Consider the following 13,487-nt stretch of genomic DNA (forward strand, 5'->3'; position numbering starts at 1 on the left):
CCAGGCTCCCTGGGGTTGTTTCTGCTCTCTGTTTGGCACATCACTTCTGTTGGTGATGCTTATCTCCTTAGATGCCACAGCATTTCTTTGTCTGGTTTTTGGGGCCTGACAGCCCTTGGAGATGCATTCATCAGGAAGGAGGGAATAGACCTTGTGATACAATCTCTGCAATCAGAGGGCAAACCTGTCCCTTCCAGTGAGGCCTTTGGCAGCTCTTTGTAGCCTCCTGACATTTGCCCTTTAATGAAATGTCTCCTTCTGTCTCCAGTAAATCTGACAGCAATCAGCCAGCACTATGTGAAGTCATGTTCCTGCTAGGAGGAAAGATTGCTGGTAGCTACTCAGATATACTTCTGAACAGGCAATTTTCTTCAGTTTCTTAACTGCCTTTTTACAATGGAAGTGCAAACTGTTAGTAATAAACCTGATAGGTTTATGGGTTTTGAGGAGACTTTTCCTTTTTGTTCGAAAAACCTGATTAAGCTCATCACTGGCTGAATATAAATGCTAATACATAGAGGGAACCAGCCAGGCAAATTGCACTTGGCTAATTTTACTTAATGAGAATGTCTGATTCTGTTCAGTCACTTCCTTGCTGAGTTTAGGTTCAGCTGCTGAAGCAGACCCATGAGTTTTTTGTTAAATATTTCTAAAAGATGATCAGCTTATAATGATGTTCTCAAAGTCTGACTTCTGTTTGCTGTGATTGCCATGATATACCAGCTAGAGTAATTTTTTTCCTTTATTTTACATGCCAGACAATATTTCTGGCAGAAGATAAATGTGAAAATAGAACATCTGAAAACATTGATTTGACAATAGCTGTTGTTAAATTGTGGATATGAGGCAAGGCCTGTCTTTCAGTAGCCAAGTACCTGTGTGTGTAAAAGTAGAGAAGGTGTAAGATCTACTTAAACATTACTTTCAGTAGTCTGAAAAGTATATAAATCCTAAATACACAAAAACAAGGAAAGTGACCCTGACAGAGGAGGTATTTTACATTTTATGCACTTAAAAGCAAAGAGAATGTGTGATACCAGAGCTTGCCATAAGCTGTTCTGCCACCTTTATGGGGCCACCTTTGCAAATCTGAATTTGACAGGTTTGGTTTATTTGTTTCACTGATCTTTCTGTAAGGTAGGCCTCCACAGGAAACCTATAGGGGTTTCTCAGCTGGCTGAAATTCCTATTCACAAGTGAACAGACTTGGTCTTTTTACCTGGGGAGGAATTTAGTGAAGTGCTCCAGGCTCTACACACTTGGACTTCCAAATTTAAATAAGCAAACCCTGTTAGCTCATTTTCTGGACTTAGTGATTTTCAGGCTGGGTTTTAGGCTTTGCCTGTGATTATCCAATGTTACCTTGAACAGACCATCTGAAGAAGCAGACCTTATTTGTTTTACTCCTGGGTTTATGTAATAGGTTAATTTCTCAAATTAAAAAAAAAATCTAGAAAATATTCTGGGAAGGCATGAAATAATTTTGTTGATCAAAGGATAATTTATTGGGCTAGGAGCAATTTTACTTGGCTTATGGGCTTTGCAGGCTTGTCCTGCATGTCCTTCTAAACTCTGCTGGAAGATACACAGAATAGAGGGTGTGATAGACTCTTGATGTTTTATAGCACCTCCTCTGCTGTTTAGCACTCAAGTCAGAATGAGGGAAAAAAACCTGACAGGTTTTCAAAGACTGTAAATCTAATAATTTGCAATATAGGTTTCACAGTTATTTCTTACTGGCAATCTGTGAATCTAGCTGGTAAAAGGATATTTCCTATGGCCCTCTTCATGTGACTCCTGAGTCCTGCCAATCTGAAATTTTTGAACAGGAAAGATTCATCTTCTGAAATGATGGGTTCATGTGAGGACCATTGATGTGAAATATAAAAAGGGCATCTATTGATGTGTTTGTGGTTGAGAATTTTGTGAGTTACAATACAAATTCAGATGAAAAAGTTGATAAACTGCTCGTAAGTAGCTCATCTATTCTGCCTTCCCATCTTAGTTAGTTAAAGTTAAATGTAGCTGCTCTACAAAGGCAGCTACATCTTGCCAATATTTTTTGTGTTGGTGGCTGAACTGTTACCCCTGGCTGCGAGGCAAGGCTAACACTTTGTAATTGCTGTGAGAGGCTGGCACGTCTCCTTAACACCAGGGTTGGCCAACTGCAGCTCCTGGGGCTTGTCTTATCTGCAGAGCTTTGTCCAAAGTGTTGTGAGATCTCCCACAGGTTCACCTGATGCTGAATTGGCAGCCCTGGGAGCTCAGCCTCCAGCCTTTTGCACCAGCAGGAGCTGCTGCCAGAAATGCTCAGTCGGGTTAGTGGATATGGTGAGCTGGCTCTGCAGGGGAAGAGAACTCTGGACTGCATTAAAATATGGTTCAAAATATGAGACATGCTCTTCTGTGTCAGAAAATAAAGTATTAAGATGCTAATTAAAGATAAATTTTAACTTGGAAAAATTCATCCCCATCACTGGTACCTTTCATCTCTGAGTTTCAGACATAGCCCTTCTGATGGATTGTCACTGCTGGGAAAAGTGCAAATACCAAAACAGGATGACACTTCATGGTTTAAGTGAAATCACTTGAGAATGGTTAAATCAGGTTTTCTGATTAGCTGACTCCCTTGATAGTGTAGTGCATGAGAGAGTGAATCAAACACTTATTTTCCTTTGCTCTGCTGTCTGTGAACAGCACTGAGCAGAAGAGACACCCGTCTGTCTTCCAGATTATATGCTTTCTCCACAAAGGAGCCTTTGGTCTACTGCTACATGCTTATTCACTTTTAGAGGATAAATACAGCCCACACTTTTAGAGGATAAATAAATCTGTGACTTCTTAGTTGCAAGAAAAAAGTGTGACTGGAGGCAGGTTTGGCAGCAGAGAATAAGCTAGCAAGGCTGTCACAAATGTTGGATTGGCAGCAGAGGAGATAACTATATTTCAGGGGTTTAGAGAAGAACTTGCCCTATACAATAAGGTTGGAGGCAGTTGTTAGAGAGTAGGATTGCTGATTATCCTATATGTCTTATATTATGTGTCCATTTTCATGAAAGAAAGAATCTTTCCAAAAGAAAAATGTCAGACTTCTAAAGTAAGAAAATCAGAGCATATAAATAAGGTATAGCAACCTTTGTGTTTTGTCCCTTTTCTCCAGTGTTTTCTGTTTAGAATAACCTACAGATTCTCATTCTAGATTAGGTGGGGGTTCTTGGACATGCACATTCCTCTGTTCCTTTGGTGAAGCTCAAATTCTCTTGTTGCCCCTGTAATAGAAATAATAATATGAGCATAATCAAGGTTGTATTTGTTTTGTGATTATTCTGAACACTTGAGAATAACCGTAATTATAGTACCATTAAATAGTAATGGAAAAAGATTTAAGAGTGGATCATGAGACTCCTGGAAGGAGATGGAAATCTTACTCAGTTTTCTTCAGACTGCATTACATTTCTCTCTTTTGTGGCAAAAAGAGGAGCCTGAAATGATTTCCAGAATGGTAGGAGTCAAGACTGCCATGTTAGAGCCAGGATTGTGTGGGAAAAACTTAACAGAAATTAATGCAGTTTCACTAATTAGTTTCTTGTAATTTTAGCAGTGCTATAGTGGTCAGAGATAACTGCATGTAGAGCTCAGAAACAGGAATATAAGTGTGAAGAAAGCAATTCTTTCATATCCCTCTATACCTCTCACCATGCAATCTGATGGCTTTATAAATCGTGCAGGTGGTGTTTTCTTGGAGTGTGTGGGTGTGACAGCAGTATGTGATAGGGCTCTATGACCCAGATCTTTGCTCCATGAAACAATACTTCCCTACACCATGCTTTGTACAAGGCAGTGTAACCTGGTGTTTGTCTCCAGCCTTCTTTCATAAAGTGTTCACAGTGTAAAGCTCATGTGCTTGAAATCTTGTGTAATCCAAGGGATAAGGACAATGTCCATCTGGAAGCCAGATAATAGAATTTTGTGATAACTTGGATAACTTGGCAGGATCCCTCAGGGCCAGAGGTGTCTGTGTAGGTTGTGTGCTTTTTATGTAGCTCCAATGAGCCTTGCAGCAGCTATGAGGCCATTGCCTTGCCCTTGCTTTGTTTCAGGGGAAACAGATTTCTTTTGTGCAGTTTAGTCAGTCTGCTCTGTCGTGTGTGAGCCCCAGTGTGTACACTGGGCCCTGATTATGCAGTGTCTCTGTGGCTGTTGCAGTGTTGACAGTGCTCATTTGTGAGGGAGAGATGATATACATGACCCTGGTTAATGATCCTCTTAACACACAGTGCTGCCAGTCCAAACTGGAAGAGAGCATCCAAGGAGGAGGACAGGCTATGCATGATAAATACCTCTCCCACTGCACAGTCAAGAGTAGGCTCATCACAAATGTGAAAAATGGAACCTCATTTTCCTTGAGCTTTTCAACTTCTTGTTAAGACCTTTCACAAAGGAAATAGTGGGGTCTTTTTGTCAAAATCATTATTTAAAGCCGTGTAATTTGAAAGTTCTTAGAAAGTTACAAATGTGAATTAAAATACTCATTGTAGTTGTTTCTCCAGTACACAATCTTTGGTTTATTCCTTTATTTCCTTCTGTGTGTAGTGAAGTTTCCGGACAAAGAGTCAATGAAGAGGATTTATAAACTGAGTTTAGTGTAATCACCTCCTGGCCTGTATCAGAATTCAGGATGTATTGCTTATCCTAATCTGAAGTGATGTGTTAATTTGACTTGGAAATGGAGTAAGATGTGAACTGAGAGTAAACAATTTAATGAATTAAATGAAATCATAACTACAGATCAGTGATTCTGCAGAGTGTTTTGCTAGTTAAAACAGAAGGCCGTGCTGTTAGAGCATGGGAATGTGCAGTTTGTCAGCTGCTGGCAGATGATCAGCCCTGTTCCCAGGCTGAGCAGGGCCCGGCTGTGCCCTGGGGCTGGCAGTGTCACGGGGACACAGGGACAGGGACACTGGGCACGGAGCAGCAGCCCCAGCCTGGCCCTGCCCGCCCGCCCGTGATGCAGATGTTGCACACACGGGATCCTTCATGCATTGCAACACTTGTTCAGGCTCTCAGCATGCTGCAGTGGACTGACTGCTCCTATATATTTATATCTGTTATGCTCATAGAAAAAAATGTAATTTATTTAGCAGCTTAATCTGTAGGAATTCAGATAAATTCTGCTCTTTGGACCCTTTTCTTATTTTCAAGTCTGTAGCATTCTCCACCCTGTCTGTACTAACCCAGGCAGCTCCCAGTGAGGTGTCAGTGATTTTTATTAACTACAGTAATTTTCGTTGTTTAATAACCTCCTCTCAGCTTTTGGAACTGAGGCACTCTTGTGTAATTTACTGAGATTGTCATATTAAACTCCTCTTGTCCCTTACAAGCAATGTTAGGGCTGCTCCACAGAGATGCTGGTAGGTGCTATAAGGATGCTTAACTCAGCTGGGATCTCTGAATAAGCTGCTTTTATCCCAAGTGGTGCAGACAAAAATACTACAAAGTCAGTGCCACACACTGTTCCACAATGAAGCTGTCCCAAAATAACCAGTCCATGGCTGATGATAAACAGTGTAGTGGGCCAAGAACTCTCAGGCTTAAGCTATTGTTGAGAGAAGGAATTGGCAATGAGCTCCAGGGGTGCAAAGAACATCTTTCAGAGAGAATCCTGAAAGTTTCTATAGTAGCAGCAGATTCTGTGAAGGATCTGAGAAGGTTTTCTGAGCATGTCTTGGGTGACATGGTTAGGGACAGGTTTCCACCTTGTCAAACGTAGAATGGGAGGTGTGATCAGAAGAGACAGGAGCTGCTCATCAGCCCGTGTTCCTGGGTGCACTATGTGCAGCACAAATGGAATTCAGCCAGAGAGCAGCTGAGTGTGTGGACAGCTTTGAATCCAAAGTCACGACAGGACCTGCTGGGATGTCTAGGATCCTCCCCCAGAGCATTAATGAGAAATTGATGCCATATGGAGGAATTCTCTTGCCAACGGCCTGTGATGCCATCTTTGCCTTCCAGTTCTCATTAATTACAAACGACTTTTAAGTAGATTTTTATTTTACCTTCAGTAATATGGTTTCATCTTCTTGGCCACTAAGGACACTGGTATTTTAGTATACTCTTCTAGGATTAAACTTTCTTTCTGGTAAGAGACTTTTGTTGCAATGGCTGGTTTATCACTCTTTGTGCTCACCAGTACATCCCCTCACCACTATATTTTCTTTTATTTTCCTGTAGGTGCAAAGAACAACTTTAACTTTTATGTATATTTGAAACTCAGATGTTTAACTGTGTAATTTTAGCTGTTTGCATTAACATTTTTGCATCTGCTTGGGTTTTTTTTTAAAAAGCAAGCACTGTAGTACTTCTAAGGCTGGAATTTTGCACACCCTTGCTGTGACTATATAGTGTGTGAGAATGTTTATAAAATCAATTAAATATACATGAGTAGCACACTCAGTACAGTAACTGTCACAAGTTTTATTGATGTGAAATCTAGTTTGAGTAGATTGTCCCCTTGTTTTTAATTCACCTCTATATAATTCAATGTTAACTGTCAAGTTGGACTTTTAGCTATCACAAGGATGTCTTTATGCTGTTTAAATTTTTAAGGCCTTTTTCTACCCATAGGATTAGAATCACTTAACATTTACTGCAGGTCTAGCTTTGAGAGCTTCCTGGGCTGCAGAATCCCATATGTATATATACATATGCTGTATAACTATGGGGTGACATAAAGACACTGTTTAAAACAAGTCACTGCCATCATAGTATCCTTGGATTTGTTAAATTTTCTTTTTTTTTTTTAATCAACCAACAAATTAATTTGTTCACCAGGATGTTTCTAACACATTGAGTTGCAACATACAGAGTCCAGCTGAGATTTATCCACCATACCTATGCTTTATATGGAGTAGCTGCTGCCTGGTAGGTTTTGTAGTCAAAATGCAGAGCACAGCAGGTAGAAACAGGGCAGAGAACCACAGTTTTACAGATGGAAACTGAGACAAAAAAGCACTAAATATGATTTGTAGCTGAGCATGTAACACACATGTCTGGTTCTATTTTTAAAACATCCTTTTCACTTTCTTTTTAGTTCTGGAAGAATGACTGTAACTGTGGCAAAATGGTCTTTTCAGAATTTAAAGTAGCTTTAACAGTTCTTGTCTTCAGAAGTGCTCAGAGTATCAGAAACTAGTAAAACAGCTATATCTGAAATAAATGGCCTAGTGGCAGAGATAGGAAGGCAAGACTAAAAACAGTATCAGATTTAAAAAACGTTTTTAGGTCAGTAGTAAGAATATGTCTAATGCAGGTGTGGAGAGAAGTAAGATTAGGCTTAGCTTTTATTATCTAGCACTAAATCCATTTTATCTCTAGAAACTAAAATCCTGCTGGGTGTGGTCTAAAGAGCTTCTTCAATTGGATTTACCCAGACTGCAGGATATGCAATAAACAGTGATTGTTTTATTGTCCCTTGGATCTGTCCACCTTTCTTAAGGAGTTAAGCCATGCCAGTGCAATGAGATTCTGCATTCTGCCAGCTTGTTCTGTGAGGGGAAGGTCCCTGCAGTCTTTGGAGGGAGAAGGAATTTGTTTTGTTGTGCTTTTTTTATTCTGTTGGTTTTTATTTTTTGTTTCCCACCCTCCAGGCTTCGATGTGGCCATACAGTCACTTGATGACCAGCAGTCAAATCTCAGCATTACTGCCCTTTGCAGGATGTGTGGGGACACAGCCATGAAAGAATCCTTGAGCTCAGTCATGCTCCTTCCCTTCACTGCCAGCCCTGCAACACTCTGCCCTGCTCCCCTTTTCTCTTAGAGCATTAAAGGAATAAATTACTCCTTCTGATGGAAGCATCCTCTGAGCCTCCATCCTGGAGAAATAGGATTTGCCCATGCTGGCAATTTAAGGTAAAGCTCCTTTCCATTCTTACAGGAATTTAGCTGGGGTTTAGAGGAGCATATGTGTAGCCCAGGCTTGATGCTCCCTCAGCTCACTTCAGAGCTTGTGTTTCAAGTGTGTGGCTTGTAAATGAGTAATATGAGCTTGATCTGAGGAGAATGTGTGTCCCCACAGAGCTCTTGCACTAAACTGATCTAAACTCCAGAGGTTTTGTATGCTGTATTTAAATGCTCATACCATTAAAACCACTGAAGCAGTACTCTTAAATGTACTTTGGTTTAAGTCTCAGTGGCCTTCATAAATCAATGATGACTGAAAACCAGGCCTTTGCTGTGGAAAAAATTATTTTCTTGTTACGTAAAAAGAACATGTAATCATTTGGGGCTGGTTGCTTTTGGCAATTATTACTGTAATTTTATTTTTCTTGAGCATATTTTCAATAGAAAAATGCATCATTTCAAGGATTTCTTCAGAAACAAACTTTCAGGCATGACGTTGGACACAAAGCTTCCACTTTCTGATCATGCTAGACCTGGCCGAAAGCTGTGTGAAATGCCTTACAATATAGTTGGGCTTTTTAACTTTCACCTCAGCATTACTGATTATAATCTTAATTATTTAATTTATATAGATATATAAATACCATATTGCCTTTCCTCACAAAGAACAAAAGCAAGAAAAAGCTTAGTGTCTTAATCATTCTTTTAACATGTAACACGTTTCTGTTTGAAGATTCTGCTTGAATCCTTGAAGATTTTTTTTTCCATGAGATGATGGAAATGATGATGAGATTATGAGATTGACCATTAATTATTTTTGTAATTCTTTAACAAATAACTAAGTTATTTTCAGGACTTTAACTCATTACTTGAGTAGATAAGGTTTTTTCTTCAAACAATAAGCAGGAGCAGTTTTGATCCTTGTTATCGAGACACATTTTATTAATGAAGCAAAGTTTGAATTATACAATGTAAAACAAAACCCCCCAAAATAAAGGGACCCCATACTTGGGGGGGCAAAAAGCCAGGTGCTGAAGTATGATTTGATTTTTAAAAAAGCATCTCTATGTTAGGATAAAGATGACATTCATTTGTTTTCATGCTAGTCACAATAACACAGATGTCATGCATTGAGGATGGTGATACAATTTCTCCTGTTGTGTATTTATTAGACTTGGAGTAAAACACAGGTATTAGCAACTTCCACCATCTCATGTAATAAATGTGCATTTTAACAGGGCAGGGTACTTAGTCAGGGCGAGCTGTACAGAAATAACACTTTGGCATTGCTGTTTCACACAAGCAAATGGGGACTGACAACCACCAAGTGCAGTCCAGACTTTCTGAAGAAAAATATAGGCCATGGTAAACATAAAAATACATTCCAGCCTGCAGGGCCTAATCGAAAAATAAGCCTCTTGAGAGGCAAGATCTCTGTGCACCACCACAGCACAGTGGCCATTGACTCTGCTGGCAGTGCTGGAGCTGCTGGAGCCAGTTTTGATCTCTAGAGTTTCCTCTGTGTGTCTCGAATCAGGCTGCATTTTTCCTGGGTGCTTTCAGGGAAACCTGATCTGCCCTATAATCATGCTTAGCTCCTGGGCATTAGAGCATCAGCACTGTGCATAATTCAGGCAGGGTTATGTAGCTCTCTTCTAAACATTCAGGGACAAGGGGACAGATTATAGCTATTTTTCCTGATTGGCAGATGAAAGGCAAAGGAGATGCAGTTTTGCCAAATTGCTCCCAAGGCAGTCAGCTCCTGCAGCAGGGAGCAGTCCTGTTTTCCCTTTCCTTTTGCTTGATGTTCATACTCCTCCTGTTTGAGGGTTAGAGAAGGTGTGACAGCACAGTTGGACCAGCCAGAAAAATTCCCCACTGTGTAATTCAGAGATCTTTGTTTTACCTAAGGGATAGGGGTGGTGGCAGATAAAACCTTTTTTTTTTTATTTGTAACAAAAAGCTTTTTCCTTCCAGCATCTCAGTATGAAGCAAACATGGACATATTTTTGGTTAAGCAGAATATTTGTTAGCAAATTAATAGTATGAGTTTGAATATATTCAAATGTATAGCTGCTGCAATATATTAAAATATATTTAAACAGTAGATAAAATATCTTTGTTGTTTGGGACCTGAATGTTGATTATATTTATATTGCAAATGACATTTGTCTATCTGGTCTGAGATCTCTACTAGAGAGCTTCTTGAAAGTAATTCAACTTCTAACTAACCTTTCAAAGCACATCTGCACATTTCTGTTCCCAGCTGCAGAGACAGAATAAAACAGAGTTTGAATAGCACTGCAAACTTGTAAAACTGGATCTCACAAAGCATAGTGAGATTTTTTAACTGTGCACATTCTTTTGCATTCAAATTTCTAGGGACTTAGTTGTGACTTGAAAGCCTTTATCATTTTTTAGGATGCTAGTTAAGAAATTGTATAAAAGCTATTGATTTTTCTTAGTTATTTGCCACCTGTAATTTAGCATGATTATTCTTCAGTATCAATTAACAATCCATGCAAAATCCCTGAATGTTTTCAGGAATGGATTTAGAGCTGCTGCAAAGCCCTATTCAGAACTTTTTACTCACACTCTTGGTAACATGGCATTTTTTAATACATAACACCTTTATTTTATTCATGATAATAATGATGTCTGAGCAAATGTCAGATGAAGAGATCCTCAAGTCAGATTCCAGGCACTGAATTTTAATGTTTGCCCTGCAATCTCCAGCATAGTTAATGCAAACCATTTCTGTAATGTTTGAAGGTGCAAATATTAGTTACCCAGCTTCAGTTTTTTCACCTGTAACACACTGTATTGCACAAACTGTAATTGCAGGCAATACTCAACTGGTTTTATTTAACTTGACAGAGCCAGTAAACTGAACTTTATCATAAATACTAATAATATAACTACATAAATTTCATAAATAATCATAAATCATAAATTAATCTAAGTGGAAAATTAGGTAATATATTTTGAAATTTATTTATCTTTCTGTCTAGTGCATGTATTAGCAATGTATTCCTTTCCCCCTACCTCCCTAAATTAGACTCTTGCCATAATTATTCCAAGGGAAAGTTTTGTAAATAAAACAAAACCTTGAAGTTGAATTGAGAGCTCTGCTGGTAAGGCATATGGGAATCATGAATATAAAAATACAGACAGAAGCTGTACTGGTCTGTCTCTCCTGATCTCAATCAAGAAATTCAGAAAAAGAGAGCTAAGAGCATGAAATGTGTGATTCTAATTTGTAACTTCCACCTAGACCATCCTGATCTATCTGCTTCTACAGTTCACCCATAATGCTGAAGATTGGATTTTCCATTTTCTAGAATACTACACCACCTGGCATTTTTTCAGCATGCTTTGCTGCATTTCCAGCAATCTGGGATTCTTGCCATGAAGACAGGGAGAGAACTGGAAAAGAATTTGGGGAGACCTTAGAGCACCTTCCTTGAAGAGGTGCTCTTTTCCTAGGAGACCTTGGAGTACCTACAGGGGCTACAGGAGAGCTGGAGAGGGACTTTAACACAGTGCCAGGACAAGGGGGAATGGCTTCAAACTGAAAGAGGGCAGCTTGATGATATTGGGAAGAAATTCTTTCCTGCAAGGGTGGTGAGACACTGGCACACATTGCCCAGAGAAACTGTGGATGCCCCATCCCTGGAAGTGTTCAAGGCCAGTTGGATAGGACTTTGAGCAACCTGTCTAGTGGAAGATATGGCTGAGGTTGGAGCTAAATAATCTTTGACATCCCTACTCACCCAAACCCTTCTAGGACTCTTTACTCACTAGCTGAAAGATAATAAAAAAAATAAAGTAGTTACTGTGCTTGAGGAAAGACAAGAGAAGAAACAGATCTGTTCTTTCTGCTGGTTTCATTTCAACCTGAGCTGCTACTCCAGATGGTGTAGAAGAACATCCTGGCACAGCCAGCCACATCCGAGGCATAGCTGGTAGTGTCAGGCTCTCTGCAGGAAGAGATGCATTTCCTTCTTGGAGGGGGAGCCTGGGGTGTTTGGCACTTTGCACATGATTCTGAATTAAATGAGAATTCCACCAAGGGTACTGACTTGCTGGCTCTCCACAGAGCAGACATAACAACTTTGCATGATCTTGTATTTCCCTTTGTAAAGGCTCCACTGTATTAATGAGGGTTCAAAGGAATGCATTTCATCCAGCAGAACTCCTGAGAAAAACCTCTTGTGAAAAGATTTCTAACTGAATTCTAGGCAAATACTTCAGGGAGTAGGGTATTAAAACCTGTATCAGGCCTAACAGTATTATAGGAAAAGAAGAAAACAAATATTTAACAGGTAGGTGAAGACACTTGTGTATCACACCTATGTAAAAGCTACATCTGTGACTGTTTCTGTGTAAACACACCCTTCAGCCCTTAAAAGCATCTGATGAGCTGGGGGACTCTGCTTCTGACCTCTGTACTTTGTCTTTAAATCAAGATGCACTAATTTGTGCTCCTTATCACATAATGCCATGACTTTTACAGCAGTCAGCAGGGATGGGGCCCTGTTTCTGCACAGCAGCTGAAGGAAATGTCAAGTACAAAGACATGCACAGCTCCCTTGATACAAGTTAGCTGATCACATAAATGGGGAAACAGGGAACTCTGACCCTGTTAGAGCAGAATGTGGATAGTGGATTAACACTCCAGACTTCTAATTAATCACAGTCTCATCCTTCTGATTGCAGCTGAGTAGGCCATTCTTCTACCTTAAGCCCACAGCTGTCCAGTATTAGCACTTATCTGTCAGTCCAGCTCCTTGACCAGCTGCTGGCTAAGGAGACAATGTTGCAATCCTGAATGTCTCAAAAGTAGATTTCAGAAAAACTCAGAAACATCCTTACATGTGAACTATAGTTTTATTGTGTGAATACTTAAAAACCCCCATAAATCCTAAATTCTAAGAACTGAGTAACATTCTGCACTGTTTATGCTATTTTCCCATACAGAAAAAAGTACAGACCAGTACTGATCATAGGGTTTGTTTTTTTCCATAACATGCACAAGGTATTTCATACAAACTACAATAGCATTGAAGTTTTACAGCTTTACTGAAATGGGAATCCTAAAATTTATTATGCACACACCAAATTTATTTGAAGATGACACAGATTAATCTAAGTTTGATATTACTTCTCAGATAAAACTTATATATCACTGAACTGCTACAAGAAGATACATATTTAACTATTTTTTTATCCAACTTTTAGGCGATTTTTAAAGAGGAATACTGCAAATGCATTGGAGCCATTGTGCCAACAGACAATATGCCAACCCCGAAAAATATTTCAGTAATAGGATCTCTCTTCTCAGTTTTAAGGCATCTGAAATTCAAACCAAACTGAGCTTCTCACTGTCAAAAACCAAACTAAGAAATTCTCTCCACAGAAAGACACAGTATGTTATTTTCAAAAAGAGCTATCTTAAGGCAATGTGCCACTGCTACAGGCTGCATACTAACCACAGCTATCCTATCCTTCCCTCACCTGTTTTGGTTTCCAAAATGTAACACACAGAGAAATATCAGTGATGGAAGAAATAACATGCACAACACATG

This window comes from Erithacus rubecula (genome assembly GCF_903797595.1).
Source record: "Erithacus rubecula genome assembly, chromosome: 14".
Classification (NCBI taxonomy): domain Eukaryota; kingdom Metazoa; phylum Chordata; class Aves; order Passeriformes; family Muscicapidae; genus Erithacus; species Erithacus rubecula.